Source organism: Jaculus jaculus, chromosome 2 (genome assembly GCF_020740685.1).
Source record: "Jaculus jaculus isolate mJacJac1 chromosome 2, mJacJac1.mat.Y.cur, whole genome shotgun sequence".
NCBI classification, from domain to species: domain Eukaryota; kingdom Metazoa; phylum Chordata; class Mammalia; order Rodentia; family Dipodidae; genus Jaculus; species Jaculus jaculus.
Window position 1 is genome coordinate 72,064,169 of NC_059103.1, and position 8,917 is coordinate 72,073,085.

Consider the following 8,917-nt stretch of genomic DNA (forward strand, 5'->3'; position numbering starts at 1 on the left):
AGTTTATTTTGGTTTGCCAGATCCAGAGGGTGGAATCCATCATGGCAGAGGAGTTAAGGCAGGCTAGACAGCCATCATCACATGAATTAAAGAGAAAATTCAAGGCCGAACTTTCAATGATACATTTCCTATTGTTCTACTAGTGAAGATTAGTTGTTCTTTTTTTTTTCTCTCTCTCTCCCTCTCTGTCCCCCATACATATGTGTGTGCATGTGTGCGTGCGTGTGTGTGTGTGGTAGAGGAGTTAAGGAGGATGATCATACATCGTATATAACATCTTCCATGTTAATGAGTGGTATATTCTCAATAGTATGGAGTTTTGGGTTAGTGTTTCCACAAAAAAGTAATACCTCATAATTAGAAAGTAAAGTAAAAATGTTATCTTTTACTTGTCACATTTCCAGTTCTCTAAGATATCTGTAGTTTATTTGAATGAGGAACCTGGTATAGCACTGGTCTTTAAAAGGAACCCATCTTTCCTTCAGATATCTGAATATATTGACTTTCCTCTTTGTAGAGGAGATGAAGCATTGTTTCCTAGGACCCAGTGAGAGCACTTTTTTTTTTTTCCAGTGCCCTGCCTTCATACAGCTGTGACAAGCTTCACCCCTTTAGAATCTTCTTTCTTCAGACTGAAATTTCTCTGAGGTAACAGGTTGTTATTGTCTGGGAAATATATTATCCCCAGAGCTAAGCTTATCACTTTGGGTTGTTGTGTCTGTAATATACAACAATTTTCCCTAGGCCTTTAGGATTGTCTTTATTTAATTTCTGTTGTTAGAAACCACAAAAGCCAAATTTCCAAATCAACCAGCGTTGTCTGGGTTCTTATTGGCTAATTAAGCATCAAGTGTGGCATAAATTCTCTGGAAAGAAAATTCCAATGACACCATGAGTGAAAGGAGAGTAGTTTATTTACTCAGGGGCCAAACAGCTAGAGATAGCTCTTTAAAGAGATTCTGACCCCTAGCTGAGATTTATTTCATAGTTTTTATAGATGAGGGGAAAGGTAAGTGAACAAAGAAGATGTGGTAATTTGCGCATCAGTTGTATCTGTAGTCAGGCCATCCTAACTATGAACTCTATTTTACTTTGTTTTAGCCTAAACTGTCTTTCCTTTTTAATAATCCTTCTGGGATCTTTCTGTGCAGTTCTGTCTATGGGGATTTTCCATTTACAGAAAAAGATAAGTTTAGCTCCTCACCAACTAACTCTTACAGTAACTCAGTGAATCAGTTCAACTTTTAGCTTTTTTTCCTACCACGTTCCCTCCTTTTTATCATCATAATACCTTATGACCTTATGATTTTGTATGTAATGAGTGGTACTCCTGACATATCATCTGTATTTTAATGTTTTCACACTAAATTACATGAACCTGGACAGAGCATTTAGAACATAGGGTTTTAACATAAGACCCAGAATAATTATTATATTAGTGTAATTACAATTATTATATTAGCATAACTATAATTATTAACTCCATGAAAGGAGCTAACCAGAGTCTCCATGTAGTCCACATAAAGGACAGACACATAGTCTGGGGAGGAATAAGACCTTTGGAATTTTAGGTAAGCATTACCTTGAGGGTCAAGCACATGTCAGTTGTCATTGGGAACAGTGATTATGTAGCCATTAAATTTTGTATTTAATAATCAGGAGCAGGAACTGGTTCATGATTATTGTCCTCAAAAATATGACAACACAAAAGAGTTATTATTACAACAATGTAAAGCAAAATAAAGAGAGACAGAAGGTCCTTTTCGGTACATGATTAGCCAGTGGGAGTGATTGTGATTAATCATATAGTGAGGAGGAGAACATAGGACATTCCTGCCGATAGAGGAAGGGGTTATGCCACATTCCTCAAAAAGAAACAGATAACCCTAGGTACGGACAAGGGTATAATACAAGGAAACATTAAGGAATTGTATCTGTTTGGGGGTGAAAACCATAAAAGTCCCTTAGAGCCAAAGTTTCTTTATGGATCCAACAAGGTTTTCAAATGAGCTAATTGATCCAGTAAATGGAAGAAGTTGGGATTCTTACCAAGTGTCTGATTCTCTCTGACTTATAGATTTTATTAGGGTACATGCTGTTATAGGAAACAGATAATATTTTTTTAATCAGTAGGACTTGTGGATATTGTATCTATTTTTTGGGGGGGACACATAATATTGAATTCTCCAGACTTCTGTCCTGTGTGGACCAGTTAGTTTTCAGGATGGGGACTGGAGTAGGTTTCCTCCAGAGCTTGACCTTGGCAGGGCCCTCTAGGACCCTGGTGACCTGTTAGCTGTTCAGTCAGCTGAGGACATTGTCTTATTGACTCTGGTGTAATGAGTTTATATAACTTGGTTGATGGGTGGAGGCACAATTTCCCATAGGAATGTGGATCACTTTGTGTTATAAATTTTAAGGAAGCATCACCAATGACAGGAGGATCTGGCTTACTTCTATAAATCTAAGCAAAGAGATACCATCAAACAACGAGCATCACCAATATTAACAAATACAAGCAGTCAGAACTCTAAATTGTTTTTACATTTTAGGGCTGGACTCTCTCTAGAGCTCCCAAATATACCTTACTGTTCTGTTCTGAGATTTGTCCTTTTAATAAAACATATCAAGGAGACATTGGACTAATATAAATTAATAACTATCAGGCAAACCGAATTAGTGAGGATAATATTTTGATCTTTTATGTAAAGGCAAACAGTAGCTGACTAATCTGGGATAGACAGAAGATATAAGTTAATGGTAGAGTTTAGTACTGCAAGCCAGCATAAGGCAGGACAGTCTATTTGTCTGAGTCACAGAAGAAACATTTGTAATCCTGAAGATGCCTTTGTATAGTTTGATGCAGGCTACGTAGGTTTGGAGAAGACCCAATTTTTAAAATTTATATTTTAGATAAGATATTCCAAGATAATAACCTTGAAAAAAATCTGATTTTCAAGTCAGTAGCAGTGGAAAATCATCCTAAAATGTATATATCTATGTGCATATGCACAAAACAAATTGTACACATACCAAGAATAGTTATTTTAGTATACCAAGTTATGTTAACGGGGACTGCAGAGATGGCTTAGCGGTTAAGCGCTTGCCTGTGAAGCCTAAGGACCCCAGTTCGAGGCTCGATTCCCCAGGTCCCACGTTAGCCAGATGCACAAGGGGGCGCACATGTCTGGAGTTTGTTTGCAGAGGCTGGAAGCCCTAGTGCGCCCATTCTCTCTCTTTCCCTCTATCTGTCTTTCTTTCTGTGTCTGTCCCTCTCAAATAAATAAATAAAAAGAAAAACAAAAAAAAAAAATGTTAACGGAAATGGCCACTTTTTCTGCTTATCTTTTTTGTTTGTTTGTTTTGTTTTGCTCTTCGTGGGATAATGTGCTTTGTTCTTTTTTATTAGAATGACTTTTTTTATTAGAATGAAAGAATGACAAAAAGTACATGAAAACAATTATCATGAACTTACATGACACAATTACATTCATGTGGTGGTTTGATTCAGGTGTTCCCCATAAACTTATGTGTTCTGAATGCTAGGGTCCCAGTGGATGGAGTGATTTGTTGGGGGCAGGCTTATGGGTGTTGTAGCCAGTTTCCCCATGCCAGTGTTTGGCACACTCTCCTGTTGCTATTGTCCACCTTATGTGGGCCAGGACGTGATGTCCACCCTCTGCTCATGTTATCATTTTTGCACGCCATCATGGAGCTTCCCCATCAAGCCTGTAAGCCAAAATAAACCTCTTTTTTTCCCACAAGATGTTCATGGTTGGGTGATATCTATCAGCATTGTGAACGTGACTGCAATAGTAAAGTGGTACCAAGGAATGGGATTGCTGCTAGACACTTGACTGGGCAGAATGTGGTGGCCTTTGGAACTGATTTTCAAGGAATGTGGAAGGTCTTGAAACCTTGGCCTAAGAGAGGTCTGGCAGTGCTGTAAGTACTGCTTGATGGACTATTCTGGTCAGAGTTGAAATACCTGAATGCATAAGAACTATGGACTATGAAGTTTGTCTTATGAAGGTGAGAAAGAGCTTTGCTTGGACTGGGCTAGTGGTTTGTATGAGAAGCTTGCTATTATGCCTGGGTCCTGAGAAGTTGTGCATGGATGCTATGCATAGACGTGAACTGGTGTAAACAGAGGGATATGACTCAGAAAAAATGAAATCTTTGGGTGAACTGCTGCCTGTTCAGCTGCAATTGAGAGATTATAATTTTTGAGAGTGGGCCAGCTGACCTGCACTGGGGCAACAGGAAAAATGTAAATTTTTTTGAAGGTGCCTGAGTGCTCAAGGAGTGTCCTGTTCTTCAATGTCTGCTTTATTGCCCATGGATTAACAAATTGGCACCCTGCCTGTTATTATGGAGTATAAGAAATGCAGGAAAGAGAGTAATTAAGTTTGCAGCATGGTCTTGTGTTTTAGAAATGGCCATGGACATTGTGAAGCAAGTATGTTGGTTGCCTGAATGGAGACTCCATGGAACCATGAGGATGAACTGTGGGTCGCAGTGGAGACCCAGTGCTGATAGGACCATGAGATGGCTACCAAGGAGAGTTTCTGGCCCAGGATGAAGTTTTCCAGGACTGTGAGTAGCCCAGCTGGAACGGCGGAATTTGGAACTGGGAATTTGGAATTTGGAGTTTGGTGTTTGCCCTGTTTAAGTCATGTATTGTTTGAGTATTTCTTTGCTATGCCCAATGCCATCTTTTGAAATGTGAATGTTTATTCTGTGCTATTATGGTTTTTTAGGTAATTTTTGGCATTATGGCTCAGTGAAAAGATCTTGACTATGGGAATATATGAACACAATTGGAACTGATAAAAATTATGGAGAATTCTAAAGTTGGATGAATGCATTGCCTTTAATTCCATGTATGGTTATCAGTTTATGTGGGCTCAGGGCAGAATGTGGTGGTTTGATTCAGGTGTCCCCCATAAACTTAGGTGTTCTGAATGCTAGGTTCCCAGCAGATAGAGATTTGGGAATTAATGTCTCTATGATTGAGTGTGGGCAGGCTTATGGACATTATAGCCAGATTCCCCATGCCAGTCTTTGGTACACTCTGCTTTTCCTGTTATCCATCTCATGTGTGCTGCGGTGATGTCCACCCTCTGTCCATGCTTCCCCTGTCATTGTGGAGCTTCCCCTCAAGCCTGTAAGCCAAAATACACCTCTTTTTCCCACAACCTACTCTTGGTTGGGTGATTTCTACCATCAGTGCGAACCTGACTGCAACAATTAGCAAAGAAATTTTGTCTCTATATATCATTAGAGAAAAAGAAGTTAACTCTTGGGGGGGTCTATAAAACCAGACTTGTATTTTTACTGTCCTCCAGAGTATTTCATTGGTTAACTTCTGTAACTTCTTATAAAGTGCTTATGTATGGCATTGACCCCCTCACTTCTGGAAAGAGGAGCAGTCCAACATCAATGCCAGGAGTATGGATCATTACACTGGTTTGTAAATCACCGTGGGGATGGTTGCTGCATTCATGTACCCAGTTGCTTGAGTCTTTGAATTTGAAGAAAGTTTAACAAAGAAAAAGATGTGAGTAAATTTAACATTTTACCCACAAAAGTTCCGGGGAGTAATTATTAAAGAGATTATCACCAGTAGTGAGAACTCTACTGTTTTGCACTGGAGCAATCAAAAATATGACCACCCAATAAAGGATGTAACTTGTTCAAGTTAAAGTCCATTTAAAAGGAGGAGGCATAAAATGAAATTCATATTGTATATATGTAAGTACAATGATTGAGATGTAGAGGTATTATGATGGAGAATGGAATTTCAAAGGGGAAAGTGCGGTGGGGGGAGGGAGGGAATTACCATGGGATATTTTTTTATAATCATGGAAAATGCTAATAAAAATTTAAAAAATTTAAAAACAATTAAAAATAGATAGACCACCTTTAAAAAAAAAATTCCACAGAAGGAGTATTTTTGCTCCATAGCATTTTAATAGAGAGGTTTCTTGTTGGTCCAAGGGTGGCTTCATCAAAGCTGGAAACAAAATGAGACAATGTCATCCATGCTTTACTAATTTTACAAGCAGGGAAGCAATGCAAGTTTGAAGGGATCTTGGCATCTTACACCACCTTTCCAGAAAATAATAAGGCCCAGTGATTGATAGCAGTTTCTATGTGATAGCTATCTATAGTTGACAGGATTTAAAACCACCACGGATGCACATCTGTGGCAATGTTCAGAGATTTTCAAGATTAGATTGGTTGAATTGGGAAGTCCCTCATTATCCCTGGTACCATCACATGGCTTGGGTTTCTGAACTGTATAAAAGGAGAAAACTAAGCAAGCATTCAGAATTCATCTCTTTGCCCTGCTTCCTCACTGTTGGACTGAATATGACCACCTCATTCTATTTAACCTTCCCTTCCAAGATGGGCTCCACCATATAGAAAAATAAGCCAAAACATTTTTTTTTTCCTTACTTAAGTTGTTATGGTCAGTTACATTTGGAATGTCTGCCAGGACACCCAGAAAGTTTTAAGTTACAATGGGAGTTCCAGGATATTGGAGATGCCAGAACCATGGGACATCCAGTTTACAAAAAGCAGCAATATTAGAGTGGATCTGGACCAAGAAAGAAGGGACAACATGTACTACAATGGATCTGGACAAGTGAAGCTCCTCAAGACTTTTGGAACCCAGGAAATTCATGAGTCCAGAAAAGGGGTCCAAGATACTCACATGGAGGTGCAGTATTTTGTGTTGGTCCTGCTGGCACTTGATCCTATTTTGCTCCAGACTTTCTTCAGTATGTCCATTCACATCTCTCACTGGCTGAGAGTTAAGAATTTCATCATACCTAACAAAATTGCTGTGAAGACGGTATGCATAGAAATGATACTCATTTAATTCCAGCTGAGTCTTAATAAGAAAATGAATGCTGATAGCTGATTATCATTTGCAAATAACTATATATTCTTTGGTTTAGTTTCAATTAACTGGGATACTTGCTATAGAATTTTTTACAAAATGTATCAATTTCAACTTGAAGACTAATATGTTTTTCAGTTACAAAATCTGACCAAGCAATTCTGTTACCTATAGGACCATGGCTTTGGGCTTCATTGAACATGTTCTATATAGCCTCTAATCTACCCACAAAAGTGACACTAAAGCCATATAACTTTTTTTTTTTTTTTTTTTACTTAGCAAAGCTTGTGGTTAAAATGTAATGAAATGAGTAGTCCTGTAGTTTTTCTCATAATTCCTTTTGAGGTTCAGTATGAACAATGAAGAGAAAATTAGGAATAAGATTTAACTTTCTTTAGTTTCATTCTTACTAGTCCAAAAACCAACTAACCTTAGAAACATAAACAGCATTAACCATTTTTTCAATCTTTAACTCTTTTTTCACCAGAAGTAAGGTTATTCCTAATTATCAAATTATGATTTTATTTAATCATCTGTCCCCTTAAAGTCCAGCCTGGATAAACTTAAATTTCTACTTCCACTCTACATTTGGTGAAGTATATATGATAATTTAAAAATGACCTTTTTCTCCAAATATGTAAAGAAAATTTATTTTAAAAAGTAGTACTTACTCTTTTTTATTCTTTGGTAGTATTATCCTCTTTATTGCTGCTGTGTGTGTTACCCCTCCTCTTTCAAGTCTTTCTCTTCAAGATAAAAATGTACTAAAGTCTCCTATATATTTACTAATGTTTCTCTGTTACTTATACTTTTCTTTTCCTTACAAGTTGGTCTTTAGGTGGCAGATGAAGTCATTTCCACCATACCATAGTCCAGTACCAGTGTGTACATTATCAGATTCTAGTTTTAACCAAGATATCTCAAGAACATTTTTATCGAGTACTTATTCATTTGCAACTGTTACTTCTAATTTTTGCCATAACATCTTGTGCTTATTTCTGATGTGCCAACTTTTGTTTCACTGTTTTCTGTGTGTTCTTTCTTCCATTGTGATTTGACTCAGGGAAGTAATAGTCTTCTGGATTCCCAGTATGCCAGGATGCATATGTGTGCTTATGAATATGTGTATAAAAAGATGCATAATATATGTATGTTTAATACTTATTTTAGCATATGTGGTACCTGCATTTATGTGTGTGTACATACACACAAAAATTAAATGTATTTCCTACCTAATCATTAAAATATGGAATATATGTGCATGTGAACGTTTTTTGACTGGAATTATTTATCCTGTCCACTCAGCCATTGTTTTTAAGGTTTCACCCCGAAAGTCTCAAGTGTACCTTTTTCATAGGATTTAATATTTTATTTTTTTCTTAAATTGGCATTTTTTGGGATGGTATCCAAAAGCGTACATCTTGAGTCTACTGTGACATTCACTAAAACTTTCTTGACATAGACATGATAAGTATGCCAAATATGATAATCTGCATAATATGCTCCCAGTGGTCTTGATTTTGGTTCTATAGCTCCTTAAGTATTATTATTAATTTTAATATGTTTGCTTACTCTTCAGTTTTAATTCATTACTTCTGTTATTATTATTTTGCTACATTTTTGCATAATTGTTTCCCTAGGAGCAAATGCTAAGGTAGAATTGAGGGTGTAAGATGTCTTATACTTATCAAAACTCAGGGAAATTGGAAAAAAGTAAAAGTGAAGAAATTCAATATGAAATGTGGGACCAAGAGTCCCCAACATGTTTTCAGGGAGTATGTCCATCAACAATACCTCCACTGGAGTGAAGTATAGTCCTTTAGTGCTTTGGCAGACTGTAGTATGGGCATGTAGAGCTCTTCACCTTTGAGGACAGACAGGTGGCTTAGAGCTGGAGTGTGCCCCAATCCAATCCAGTTACATGCTCTCTTGGGAGGAATATGAACAATATATCAACATCTGCATCTTTACCATCTGAGCACATGTGCATAAAAGAAACTATAAAAT